Source organism: Mauremys mutica, chromosome 4 (genome assembly GCF_020497125.1).
Source record: "Mauremys mutica isolate MM-2020 ecotype Southern chromosome 4, ASM2049712v1, whole genome shotgun sequence".
NCBI classification, from domain to species: Eukaryota; Metazoa; Chordata; order Testudines; family Geoemydidae; genus Mauremys; species Mauremys mutica.
In genome coordinates, this window is record NC_059075.1 from 36441601 (window position 1) to 36456527 (window position 14927).

Here is a 14927-nt window from a genome sequence, read left to right on the forward strand (position 1 = left end):
TTTCCTATATTTAAAAAACACTAATGCACAAGCTGCTGTGCATATGTAATACTGCCCTCCACTGGAGGGAACCATAATTGCACAGTCATGTGTCATAGGCCCTACATTGTTAACAGCTAATGGAGAGTCTACTCTAGCCAGATAAGGAAGCATATGCCTTTGAAGCGGGAGGATATGTGTTCTATCGCTGAGGTTGTTGGGAACAATTGAGTGACCAGTGTGTGCAACATAGGAACTTCACAGTTGTCACTATCTAGCCATATAGATTTGTTACGCCCTGTAAAACTGTGGGAATGTACTATTGTACATAACTATATCCAGATCCTTTGCACTTACATAGTTCCTTTTGTTATATCCTTGGGGGCAGCCGGTTTAGGAAGAAATCACTTGAGGCCAGAGAGCAGACATGCTAACAAAACTACCATTTTATTTACAGACACAGAGAGCTCACTCAGCCAGCTGAAGCTGGCCGAGCTATCCCCTAATAATCTAACTCAGTTGCCATAGGAACAAAAACCATGACAACCAAATACACAACACCTTTCATCGGGGGGCATGGATCAGCATTCATGTCGCACTCCCTGTCAGTACCTGGCCCAGGCTGGGTAAGCTAATGATCCAACCAGCAGACCAAATTCGGTGATGAATCCTGGCCTTGTGTCACCAAAGGCATACTGCACATATGCTAAGAAGAAGTTCCTTTCATCTGAGCATCTGCAAAATGTTTTACAAAGGTGAGTTTAATTAAAGCCATCATTTCACGACAGCATTTATTTCTCTGTGGAGCCATTTCTACAGATTGCTCAATCAGCATGTTTTGAATCCTATGGGTTTAGATGAATCAATATCTGAAAAAGAATCATCCCTATATCACAGGAAAGGTTAATCTTTCCTTAGAAACAAAAGCCACTAACAGTTAATCCATGAGAGCCTGAAAATTAAACCTGGATCCTTTGGCTTCAAAAGCTGTAAACCTAGGGTCGAAATATACTGTCTATCTGCATTTGTGCCTTTGATATTCACAGCCCCTTTTGAGCCTCTCTCGGATATTGTCTCCGCCTAGACATCTGAGTGATGTCTCTGTTTTCACTTCAAAGTTCAGTGGGAGCTCATTCTTTGGAATGTTAAAAAGCATTTTGATGGCCACATTACATAAATAAGCTGTAATGAGTAAGCACGTGAAGTGCACTATCTGGATTTTTGGATGGCTATAGAGAAAATACAATTAACCCACACAGAAAAAAATGCATTTTTTACATACTGTCCAGTTGTTGCATAATGTTGTATGCACACTATGAGCTAGATCCTCAGCTGGTATAAGCTGACATTGGTCTATCAAAGTCAATGAGACAATGCCAATTTACACCAGCTGAGGATCTGGCCATAAAATCCTGTCTTCATTCCCTTTTTCCCCCATTTGTACTAACTGTGGTAATGTATTGTGTGTGTGTGTGTGTGTGTGTGTTTGTGTGTGTGTGTGTGTGTGAGAGAGAGAGAGAGAGAGGGATTGACAGCATCAACCCTTTTTACATAGGAAATCTAACTCCTGTCACATGGCTCCAGTGACCTTGAGGAGAAAAGGACATATCCCAGTTTCTTGAAGCCTCCAGTTCATCCTTCTTAACACTGCATTGATATTAGAATCAATGACCAAGTGCAGCCTGCAAGAAACACATGATTGCAGACCTAGTAAACACCAACATAAATATTTCTGGAAGGTAGCTGTTTTGAGGGATAGAGCCATTTGTCAGCACAGGTGCAGCAGGGTGAGTTGATAGAGAGGCACTGATTTTCAGCAATGAGCTCATGCGACAAAGAATAGCTGCTGTCTATTTGCAAGGCACTGACGAAGGTTGGCATCTGGGTACAGAAGAGAATTAAGCATGAAATTAACCAGCTGTGCCACTGAAGAAACTACTGGATAGGTTTCCAATCCACTCTATTGATAGTCACACAAGTCTGGAGACCTACAGATGTGTCTCCATTTATGACTATATACACACACACGCCTTGGTGTTCTATTTCAGAATCCACCTTCCATTTGTGCCATGGAAACTGAGATTTCTATTTTTGACACAGATCTGTCACACAATAGAGGTTCTACCACTAGAACCTCTTGGACATTGTCCAATAAAAGAAAAATAAAATATAAAACCAGAGTAAAACACCTGCATCTCTATCCTAATGCTATGGACCACTCAAATTTAATACAAAAATGTAATACAAAATCTCTTACACATGAGGTATTCTTTTGGTCAACTGTTCTGGTACCCATGGCTATGTAGAGAGGTCTAAAGCAGCAAGAGCAGGGAAAAAAGACTACTTAGTGGCTTGTTACAACACAATATAGTATGAATAATCACTTTCAAAAGTGTCCTTAAATAATAAATGTACATAGAGCTAAGATGAGTGACAGGGACACCTAAAATGTTGGACTACAGTTGCCACTTCTCTCAAATATGCTTTGATCCCATATCCAGATAGTCTCACCTATGAGGTTCAGCTTGAAGCTATCAATGTCTGAAAGTTTTCTGAAGTGGCTCCCCCTTCACTTTCTGCTGTGTTTGAAGAAGGCAGAGGACCTACGTCCATAAAGTGTCAAGATTTCTGTTGCTTGAAAGCAATGATGGTTGATGTTTCAAAAACCAGTCTGGGCCAAGTAAAGTGGGTACCTCTTATATAAACCTTTTTCTTCTTCTCCCACCCCTAATTAGTCATCTTAACCCTCCCTTTAAACAGGTTCTCCTCCCCTAAATGAGCTTTTGCTAGACCTGGTATGGGCTCTCTACCCTGGCATTCCCCTGGCAGCTGAGACATTCAGCGCAATCAGGCAGGACTTGTACAAATTGATCTACTGTTGAGTATATAGATTTAACCTTGCCACATCCACCAGCGCCCCCACACTCAAGCACCACCAAAAATAAATGGTTGAATGACAGTCTACTCAGTAAAATCCTGTAACTAAGCTTCCAATCACTGGCACCATCCATAAATTCAAAAGTGTAAAATTGGATCATTTCATTCCAGTGAATTAGTGTCCCTGTTAATAGAGTTCTAAGTATATAATCACATAAATGGCAAAATTAAAATCTTAAGCAGGCCTTTGCTGTGCAGTTATTCCCAGTTCAGACCAGGGAAACTGGCCAGGCCCGTTCACCTTTGGGAACAATATCTTTGATTCACCCACTGTTGAGTGTTCTGGCTAACACTTACTGCAGTAAAACAGGCAGGCCATGGGTTTTATCAAGCTCTGTCAGATCTCAAAAGGATCATGGGATTCCCCTAGTTTATTTTTTTCCTCCTCTTGGTTTTTGGTATAATGCAGATGCCAAACATGAGGTCTTCAGGGGATGTTTAATTTGGATCTGGGCCAGCTTCTCCAACTTGTTAGCACAACAATCTCATCTGGAGAAAGACACTGTTCTATACAGGTACGCTATAGAAGCGCTAGTATTCAAAGTTACTTGAACTTCTGCCAGATCTGTCTGTGAATACCTTGCTCAGCAGACCAGAGTTTCTTCTTAAGCAATGCACTTTAGAAAATCGCAGCCTTTGATTGCTATGGGTTTTGTTGCACTAAGAAGGACTCTAAAACAGTGTTGTATCATGAAAGACTATCTGAGCCTGTAAGTTGTCAGCATCTGTGCAACAGTTAGTTGAGCCCTTTTGAGGTTATTGAAGTGCTAATGTGCATTAAGCTCTGCAGTGTTGTGTTCCAACATGGCTAAGCATCTGATTTCAGCCCTCAAGAGCACAGCAGTTCAGACAAGGGCTAAAACTCTTCTACGCTTGCTCTTCATTGTGTCTAGGCATTGTCACACATATGCTACAGTGGTTACAAGTAAAAAGTCAGTATTTGCCAACAGTTCCCTCACAGTGATATGTGAGATTATTATTCTAATTAGTGAACTAAGTCTCTGTGAAGTACTTAAGTATTATTTGACCCATTCTATACATGAATAAAGATGAAGTGACTGCCCAGGGTCATAAAGCGAATTGGTAGCAGAATGGGGAAGAGAACCAAGACTCCTCTTGATTTCAGATTAGAACTGGGAAACTAATGCACAAAATTCTCCATATATAATTGTTCAAATTGTCAAGAAGTCTGTTCCAGCAGTGCTTGTGTCCATGGTATGGTCGCTTTCTGTGAATATTCTAGTGAATATGTTTATTGCCAGAAACATTAATAGGAAGAGGAAAATTTAAGCACATATTGGAGAATATTTGCAGAAAGAATTCTGAGCTATTCACTGAATTATTTTTGGGAGAAATCCAAGCTTAATACTTTACACTCATCCAAACAGGGAAACAACACATCATTGTGACCTCTGTGTCCAATCAAAATTATCCCACACAGTTCACATAGGCCCCAATTCAGCAAGCAATCCTGAATCAGTGAACAAATTAAACACATGCTTAACTTTAAGCACAGATACTGCATATTCACTATTGGCAGCTCACGAACAAGTTACTGATTAAGCATTATTTACTAAAGATATAATTCTGAATAATGAAGAAAACTCTAACCCTTGAACAGAATCGACCACAAAAGGCTAGATTTGTGCCAATTCATAAGGTAAAAATCTTCAAATAAATTAATGGCTATGAATGATATAACCTAGCTAGTGCATAATTCACATTAACTAATTAAGTCCCCGGCATTAACCACTAGACAAACTACAGCTGTTTGCCTACATGATGATTTGTTCACATATTTAAAACACTTGTATTATCTTTTTCCCCAGTGGTTTCACTCAAAACGTCTAAGCACAAGTCTTGGAATTATATCCACTGTTTCCACTGCAATGCAGTATTAGGGAACACACAGCCTTTCAAATGTATTGTCCTTGAGATAGGATTGTTACACTAAGAAGGTTCCATTGGCCCATTTCTGCTCGCTGTCTTTGTCTATGGTACACGTCCCATTGCATCCTAGTTTCCTATTCAAGACTCCCTCTAAAAGCTGTGCAAGATTGTTATTAAAAAAAAAGGCAAAACTTACTGAAAGTTTAATGGCCTTAGAGTCCAGCAAGCCCAAGGCTAAATGTAAGCCCAAGCCAGGACTGAGTTTCAAACTCAATGGGAGTTTTGCCTATGTAAGAAATGACAGACATGTAGTGAGTCTGATTCTGACCTTATGGACATGAGATTTCATTCATAATTTCATTGACTTCAGTGGACTTAAATCCTGAGTTGCACCAGTGTAAGTGAAATAAGAATCAGGCCTGTTGTGCTTAAAGGAAACAACTTTTAAAATTTATAAAATATAAAATGTATTGTATTGGTTTTACAGTTGGTCATCAAGACAGACTCTCTTTAGAAAATTTGAAAGAAAAAAAAATATTTCAGGCTAACACCTTATATGCCAAGTTGTAAAATAGTGGAATATATTAGAACAGACACCACTACACAGTATTTATTAAATAAATTTGAGCAGTGTTTCTCAAACTGGGGTTGCCTCTTTTGTAGGAAAAGCCCCTGGCGGTCCAGGCCGGTTTGTTTACCTGCCCCATCCGCAGGTCTGGCCGATCGCGGCTTCCACTGGCCGCGGTTCACCACTGCAGGCCAATGGGGACTGCTGGAAGCGGCGGCCAGTAAGTCCCTTGGCCCACGCCACTTCCAGCAGCTCCCATTGACTTGGAGCAGCGAACCGCAGCCAGTGGGAGCCACGATTGGCCGGACCTGCGAACGGGGCAGGTAAACAAACTGGCCTGGCCCACCAGGGGCTTTCCCTACACAAGCGGCGACCCCAGTTAGAGAAATACTGGCCTTGACCAAGTAATTGCATTCTCCCAGGCACAAATTTGGGTCTCAATGTGTCCTAGCAAGCATTTCATTTTAAGGAAGATTTACTTTGGCAAAATGTTCTCAATGAAATCATCTTAAACTGGTCTGAATCCTAATAGTAGTTAAAAAAAGAGTAGCTGCAGCATCAGCATTAAAATCCATTAGCACATTTTTCGATTCAGTAGGCTCCAGAACTTTTTTCATCAGTAGGACACTATGGGGGTCCATTCTCCCCTTTAGCCACATGTATAACTCATATTCACAATTATATGAATAGGCTAAAAGGAAACTCTCCCAAAATATGGAGAGTTTGTGAAAGCTTATACTGTTCCTTTCTGTAACCTTGTAATACTGCAGCATTAGGTGAAAACACAATTTTGCATTATGCTACACTCTGTGCAACAGAATAATCACACACAATACAAGAGTTAAAATACAGGAGAAATCTCATGAAAGGGGCTGCGTCTGGGAGATTTCCAGGCCAATTTTGCATCCTCCAGAAGTTAAGAGATGTTTTTCTAAACTTTTGTATGCTTTCTTTAATCCAAACTGAATCTTTACAAAGTTGGCCCAGCATTAGTCAAGACCTCATGTTTTACATCTGGCTAGAAAAACAATATACACCAGCAATGTACATATGATAATTAAAATATCCAGATTTTATAGCATGTCAAGAGAAAGATTCCCCCATTGTTTAATATGTTCCATAGGAAATTGCCCTGTCACTGACAATTGTAAGGAGATTGCAATGTTTCAATTAAGCTTTCTTGTTCTAGGTGCTGCATATAACATATGGAATCTGAAGAACTTCACTGAGCTGAAATTCAGGGGAAGAGATGCTTTAAAACTAGATGAGATATGACAAGATTTATAAAACAGAACCTGCCATACTGAGTCATGATAGCAATGAAACATTGCTCACAGTAAGGCTTCCAGACCCACATAATTTTTCTCTTTGTCTCTGCCTTCCTTTAGGTCTTCTCTAGAGAAAACTGGCCAGCCCCTTCCTGTCCTCACAAATGTACTCTTCTCACAGATGCACACAGAAAAAGTCAGTGGTAGATTAAGATTAAACAGACCAGCAATCTTGTCTGTGAGCTCCAAAGTAGCCTTTTACTCCCAGGCTAGTTTTTAGGGATGGGGTCAAATTCTCTTTTCAGTTAAACCAGTCTAAATGCAGAGTAACTTCACTGAAGTTAGTGGAGTTGCTGTAGATTTATATTAGTGTGAACATTTATACATGGAAGATAGTATCTCTTGCCTGAATAGAACTGTTGTGTCTTTCCTCTGTACACAATACAGTAAAAGCTTTGGTATCTGCCATATTGGGGGAATGGAGGCTGCAGCTTAGTCAACATTCTAGTTAACTAAGAGTTATACTTACCAATGGAGTTTGGGTGCGAGAGGGGAATCAGGGCAGGTCATGAGAGGGGTTTTGGGGTGCTGGATCTGGGTGGTGCTCACCGTGGGCGGCTCCCCACAAGCGGTGACACGTCCTTGCTGCTCCTAAGCGGAGATGCGGCCAGGTGGCTCTGTGAACTGCCTCCACCTGCAGGTGCCATCCCCGCAGCTCCCACTGGCCACTGCTCTTGGCCAACAGGAGCTGCAGAACCAGTGCTCGGAGCAGGGCAGCACACAGAGCCCTTGTGGCTGTTCCTCTGCCTAGGAGCAGCAGGGAGATGTTGCCGCTTCCGGGGAGCTACACTGAGCCAGGTAGGGATTCTGCCGGCCCAGCTCCAACTGGACTTTCAATTTGTATTGGGTGATATCAGAAATGCTGGTTTCTAGAGCTTTCTGATTGGTAAGGTGCTGGATAACACTGCTTTTACTGTATCACGAATATGAGAAAGCCACCTGGACACCGCTGGGATCCAAATAACCATGTTTGCTAACTATATACAAGCATACAAGGCCTTGCTACATATGCACCCTACTGTTCTGTTATATTCTGGTGGCTCTGGAGTTAGATGATTTTGTAGCATTTCCATAATGACAACAAATGTTAAGTCACACAGCAGGTTATAGGTTTAAGCCACCATTATAGTCAGTAAAACTGCAACCTCTTTCTCATCACATATATCATTAGATCTTGCATACTACGCCAGCTTTTTGACATAGGTGGCCCAGTCTTCTACTGCAGTGCTTCTCAAAGCTGGTCCATCAGTAGTTCAGGGAAAGCCCCTGGCGGTTTGGGCTGGTTTGTTTACATGCCGCATCCGCAGGGTCGGCCGATTGTGGATCCCACTGGCCGTGGTTCACCGCTCCAGGCCAATGGGGGCTGCAGGAAGGGTGGCCAGCACATCCCTCAGCCCATGCTGCTTCCCGCAGCCCCCATTGGCCTGGAGTGGCGAACCACGGCCAGTGGGAGCCACGATCGGCCGAATCTGCAGACGCGGTAGGTAAACAAACCAGCCCGGACCACCAGGGCTTTCCCTGAACAAACAGCGGCCAGACTTTGAGAAGCACTGCTCTACTGAGCTATTAACCAAGCTAATTTCCCCAAACTGCCAGACATTTTTTGTCCCTTTTCTTTACTCACAAGAACAAATCCTAAGCAGCTAGCAAACTGGAACTTATTTCTTTACATTCACTCTGCCAATCAATTCAGACTTCTCCCCCAACTACAGGTAGGAGCTCACAATCAAAACTGAAACAAAGTTCCATTATTAGGTAACTCCCTAGCATGAACAATAAAGTTTAAGGATTCTTCCAAAGTAAAGGCTGGTCTCTCATATCTATATGGGTGCAAATCCAGAGAATGCTCATTGAATTTACTAGGTTACTCTAGATTTATACCTCTGAATAGCTCCCTGTTATCAGACACTTCAGGATAATTCCATAGTGGATTGAAGGACAAAATCAGCTCATTCCCGTTCAGGGCCTATTTGGAGTGGACACTGGACTAGGAATGTCCCATAGTGATTCCCACTCCCATCTTTGAATTTCAGAGATCCTTCTGAGAAAGTTGCGAGACACAGATCAATTGAAGAATTTGGGCTAGAATCTGCCCTTATGTACACCTATATAAATGTAGAGCAGGGGTTCCCAAACTTGGTTTGTGGCTTGTTCAGGGTAAGCCCCTGGCAGGCCGTGAGATGCTTTGTTTACCTGAGCGTCCGCAGGTACGGCCGCTCGCAGCTCCTAGGGGCCTCAGTTCGACGTTCCCGGCCAATGGGAGCTGTGGGAAGCAGTGCGGGCTGGGCCACCACTTCCCACAGCTCTCATTGGCCGGGAAAGGCGAACCGCAGCCACTGGGAGCTGCAAGCAGCTGTACCTGTGGATGCTCGAGTAAACAAAGCATCTCTCAGCCCACCAGAGACTTACCCTGAACAAGCCATGAACCAAGTTTGGGAACCTCTGATGTAGAGTAACTCCAGTGAAGTTAGTAGTTCGGGGGACACATGTGTATATATTTCCTAGGGTTGCCAACTTTCTACTCAAACAAAACTGAATATCCTTGCCTCGCCCACGGCCACACCTCTCCTCCAATGCCCCACCCATGCCCTGCCCCTTCTCTGAGGCCCTGGTTGTGCTTACTCCACCCCCCTGCCTCTGTTGCTCACTCTCCCCACCCTCACTCACTCGCTTATTTTCACCAGGCTGGCTCAGGGGACTGGGGTGTGAGAGTGTGAGGGTTCTGGCTGGGGGTATGGGTTCTGATGTCAGGCTGGGGATGAGGGATTTGGGGTGCAGGAAGGGGTTCTGGACTGGGGCCGGAGGTTGGGGAATGAGGCCTCCGGCTGGGGGTCCAGGCTATGGGGTGGGGCTGGGGATGAGAGGTTTTGGGTGCAGGAGGGTGCTCTGGACTGGGACTGAGGAGTTTGGAGAGCATGAGGGCTGGGGCAGGGGGTTGAAGCTCTGGGGGGGAAGGGGAGTGAGGGCTCTGGCTGGGGATACAAGTTCTGGGGTAGAGCTGAGGATGAGGGATTTGGGGTGCAGGAGGGTGCTCCGGGCTGGGATTGAGAGGTTTGCAGGGCAGGAGAGGGCTCAGGGCTCAGGCAGGGGGCTGGGGCACAGGGGGGGACTCAGGGGTAAAGGCTCTGGGCGGTGCTTACCTCAAGCAACTCCCAGAAGCAGCAGCATGTCCCCCTCTCTGGCTCCTATGTGGAGGTGCGGCCAAGCGGCTCTTCGTGTTGCCCTGTCCACAGGCAGCGCCCCCGCAGCTCCCTTTGGCAGCAGTTCCTGGCCAATGGGACCTGCGTAGGCAGCACTTGGGGTGGGGACAGAGCCCCCTGGCTGACCTTATGCATAGGAGCTGGGATGGGGGAGAGGGAGACATGCCGTCTGCTTCCCAGGAGCCGCACAGAGGCTAGCAGGGCGTCTGCCAGCCCTGCTGCGCAGCGCTGCCAACGAGACAGTCGATTGCGAGTCAGCAGTGCTGACCGAACTGCCAGGATCCCTTCATGATAGGGTGTTCCGGTCGAAAACCAGACACCTGGTCACCCTAATCTCTCCATGATCATACCTATAACATACACATACATATCTCTTCTTGATCAGTTGTTGCCACTTCTTGTAGTTGGTTCTCTGGCCCCCAAATCTGCCTGCCTATATAGTGGCTACTTAACTGCTCTCAAGAAAGACTGTAAATGGTACAAGTTTTGCTTTCGGAGAAGAAAAAAGCACAACGAAGACCAATTGAGAACAAAATTATACTATATGACACAAGGGGAATTTATTACATTGTAAGCAAATGAATTCTATTTGTTTTCCTTTCTGCTGATGTATTTTTAATGGAAGTGTCCTGTGAGGTAGCAGACATTAAGTGACAGACAGCGTTAGATACTACATTTAGTTATGGAGGAAGTCGAGAGGCTCAGATGCAACCAATCAGAAAGGAAGCAGTCTGGATGGCAGGGGGTACAGAAATGAGATTAAAAAGAAAAAACACAGCATAAACATACATACACTTCCATTGCTCATTTTGATCGCAATCCCCTCCAGTGCTCTTGAAAGAGATTTGAAAATGGTTATGAGGTAGGAGCCACCAGCATCATGCTGAAGGGATGAAATAATAACAGAGAGAAAGAGAGAGAGAATATGAATAATGAGCTGCAAAGAATGGGATAGAGAGGTACCGAGGAAGTAAGCCGGAGTTCCTCAGGCAATGGATGCAGCAGAGAACAGAGGATAAGGAGAGCAGAGAAATTACAGGAAATGGGTGGAAATCTGCAGGATGCTGAAAGAAAATCAGAGAGGGGAAGAACTGAAGAGCACTACAGGTTAGAAAAATTAAAATTAAGTCAAATTGATTCTTCACTACTTCCTTTCCCTCCAAATCAGTGATGAAAAACCATTAAGGCACCAAATCCTCAGCTGGTATAAATCAATGATGGCTGAATTCAATTTAGCTCTGCTGTTTACACCAGCAGAGGATCTGACCCTAAGGAAAGGAAGTAAGGAGCTGAGAATTACCAAAAAAGGACAGCAGTCAATTTGGATTTCCTTACTGAAGCCGTCTGTGATACAAGGATTGGAGGGCTAAGGGGCCTAGTGGTTAGTGCACTTGACCTCCAACTCCTTGTCTCTCCATCAGGGGGCAGTAACAGTGACTGGTTCCTGATCCCAAGCCGGGAGTTTTTGGGTGTCCGATCAGCATCTGGGCCTTTGCTCTGTGGGGCATGATAGGGGGACCTAGGCCCATCTTCTCCACCAGATCCCAGCCCAGGGCCCTGTGGGAAGTAACTTCAGCAAGGTCCTCTCTGTAGAGTCTAAGTCCACTGCCTCAAGCTACTTCCTGCCTATGTGCTCCTTCAGTTTGGAGTGTGAGACCTATAGTCAAAATAGTCAGCTTCACAGACAAAGTCCAAATGACCAGGGCCCTGCAAGACCTGCTGGTTTTCAAAGTACGTGGTGGCTAGAGAAGGTACAGCTCGGGGGCCTTACCTACTCTGTAGTCCCCTCTCAGGCTCCGCCTTCTGTCTGATTTTCTGTAGAAGGATTCTTCTCTCCTGCACCCTGTCCACCACCCCTTGCCTGGGCTTGCAATCTCCTTTTAACCTGCTTCACCAAATGGAGCATGTTTCAGGCTTGTAGAGGCGGGGCTACCTGGGCCCAGCATTGTCTTTTAACTCTTTGGGCCACATGTGGGGTTTGTATACCCCATCACACCATCATTTAAAAAAGTGATATCTCAGAATTCTCCTGTCTGAAGAGTGTTCTTTCCTCTGAAAAGCTCCTGACTGCACCAGTTGTAGAAAGAGAAGGCATCTAATTGTGAGGGGAGATGACCGGGGATACTTCCCTTGGTTCCAGACCTCTTTTAATGGAAATAGTTTGGTAAATTCTGACTGAAGGGAAAGTGTGAGCAGCCACCTTGCTTTTTTACCTTACATTGCATGTCCTCTTATTTGAATGTGTTATACCCTGATATGTGAAAAGAGTAGAAAAGACAGGTTAAAAAGTGGTAATGTTGCTACATGGAGCTTTGTAACATTTGTTCTATTAAGCCTGAGGCAATATTTCAACAAACTGTTTCATCCTCCTTTATTACATTTTTATGAACAATGACAGTCACAGAAGCTAGAGAAGGCCTATTAGATTATCAAGTCCATCTCTTCACTAAAGCAGGATTATTCCTTATGGTACATTTCATAGTGTTTTATACAGCACAGTTTTAAAATTATTCTGGTGATAGGGCTTCCATGTCTTCCTTAGAGAGGCTATTCCATATAAATCACACTTAGGGAATTTTTTCTGAGATTCAGTCAAAATATTCCTCTGCTCAACTACACAGTAACTGAGCGGACAGAATCTCTGGAATTCTGTAAACTTGGAAATACATTTCACTAGAGTTCCTTCTAACCCTTTTCCTAAATGTTCTTCTATGAGGCTGTTAAGGACCTTGATTAAATGTAGCCCAGAGGTTTTTCATTCACAAATGGAGAGAAACCAGAATATTTCCTGAGAGGAGACCACAGACTAGATATAGTGATTCCTTAATATAAATACGCCAGTAACAAATTTTGCCATCCAGACCTGATTCTCTCACAAATTAATCTCCTCTGAGAGGAGGGCACATTTGTAATAATTAATCGAAACCTTTACCCAAAGTTCAAACCCTTTTGAGGTTTTGTAAGAAGTTTGGCTAACTTTTTGTACTTTTGAATTACCAACTACCATCCACGAATAAAGATATTATTTTCAGACCAGGTTTCCAACTCCAAGATTTTGGACATTCTGGATTAATATCTAATTTGTCAGATGCTTATCCGAACCACAGTGAATCTCCAAACTTTTCACAGTACACCTATCAAAATCTGCCAGTGCTTTATAGGTGAAGGATTAAAGAGATTTGAATGCACTTCAACACGTTGTGGTTAAACTGACTCTTTTCCAATTCCAGATGTTTCAATCATTCATTGGTGGAGATGTGCAGGATAATAAATGTATCTGCCATCTGCTCCTACCATCTGCCAGCCTGTGGAAAATATAAAACCATCTATAGTTTTACTCTTGGGTATTGGTACCAGTTTAAGTCCACACAGAAAAAAAGCATTTACAAATGCTGAACTTGGACTTTTTCCATGATTAGGAGGTCTCACAGCAGAGATCCAAAATTAATATGGAAAATACTTCTTTAATGGGTTGGTGGGGAAATAAGGACTGAATAATATGTTATTGTCTAAAACAGTGGTGGGCAACCTGCAGCCCACAGGCGGCCCATCAGGGTAAGCTGATTGCGGACCTGAGACATTTTGCGGACATTGACCGTCCGCAGGCACAGCCCCCGGAAGCTCCCAGCGGCTGTGGTTCATCGTTCCTGGCCAATGGGAGCTTCATGAAGTGGCAGGCCGCAGGGATGTGATGACCGCCACTTCCCACAGCTCCCATTCGCTGGGAATGGAGAACCGCGGCAACAGGGAACTGCAGGGGGCCGTGCCTGCAGACGGTTAATGTCTGCAAAATGTCTTGCAGCCCACAATCAGCCTACCCTGATGGGCAGCAGGTTGCCCACCACTAGTCTAACACAAACACTTACCTTAACTCTATCCTACCCTATCTAAATTGGTTTTTCTGCTCTATACTGAGCACCTGTTCAGCATCTGCAGCTCCCATTGTGTATACTATGAGATATAGATGGTCATTGTGACATTACACCCCATATTATCTATGGTAATATGCTTATGATATTGATATGGCATAACTGATATATATTTAATGCAAGATGGGTCTTGTAAGGTATTATTGGAAAGGTTATAATTTACTGAAATTGATTATCCAATTTGTATGCAAGTATCATTTCTATATCTAAAGTTAGGAATATTGACTGTGTAACTCTGTGTGTATTTGAGAGACACTCACCAGAAACCAGGCCATCAGCCATGATGGTCCATTAGGAAGAAAGAATAACACTTTGAAGATACTGATCTCTTTCCTTCCTGAGAGGTGTCCTGGGATGTAACTGTGACTCTACTAGGTCAGGTGGTCCTGTCACCTGGTATTAAACACCATCTTGGACTTCTAGTAATTTTCCACTAAAAGGAGGCGGAGGTCAAGACTGGGAAACAAAAGATTCTCACCTTATGTAAATCTTAGTTAAGGCTGGGGAGTAAGGCAAACAGGGCTTTTCTCCATTGCCTTCCTGCCCAAGAAGAAAGGCTGCTGACAGTACCTGAAGAGACAAAGGAACTGATCTGTGGGAAAGGCCAGGGCCGAGTCCAGACTAAGAAAGGAGTCTAGTCTGCAAAGAGAAAAATCTTGAACTCTAAGCTACAGAAACTCTGAAACTTGCCTAAAACAACCTTTAGGGTGAGAAATTACTTTTGAAACTAGTCTCTAAAATCTTAATCTTACTGTGCGTGTTTTGTTTTATTTGCTTAGTAATCTGCCTTGTTCTGTTTACTATCCCTTATAATCACTTAAAATCTGCCTTTTATAGTTAATAAACTTGTTTTTGTTTATTATTAAACCCAGTTTGTGCAATGTATAACTGGGGAGTGGGGGGAAGTTGTGCATATCTTCCTCCACATTGAGGGAGGGGGCGAATTTATGAGCTTACGTTGTATAGATTTTTCTACAGCACAAGACAATATTATTTTGGGTGTACCTTACAGAGGGGAGCTGCACTTGAGTACTGGGTGACTTCTTCTCATAGAGAGCTGTTTGCAGACGCTGTGTGATTCTACAACTGATGCATC

The 14927-nt window shown here is 43.7% G+C and overlaps 1 long non-coding RNA gene across 1 annotated transcript; it reads left to right on the forward strand.

Annotated features, from left to right (window-relative positions):
• Nucleotides 1-591: 591 nt before the first annotated feature.
• Nucleotides 592-6921, forward strand: LOC123368583. The gene is made up of 3 exons (XR_006578825.1): nucleotides 592-734; nucleotides 2481-2664; nucleotides 6564-6921. It is a non-coding gene; the product is annotated as an uncharacterized LOC123368583 (long non-coding RNA).
• Nucleotides 6922-14927: the final 8006 nt, after the last annotated feature.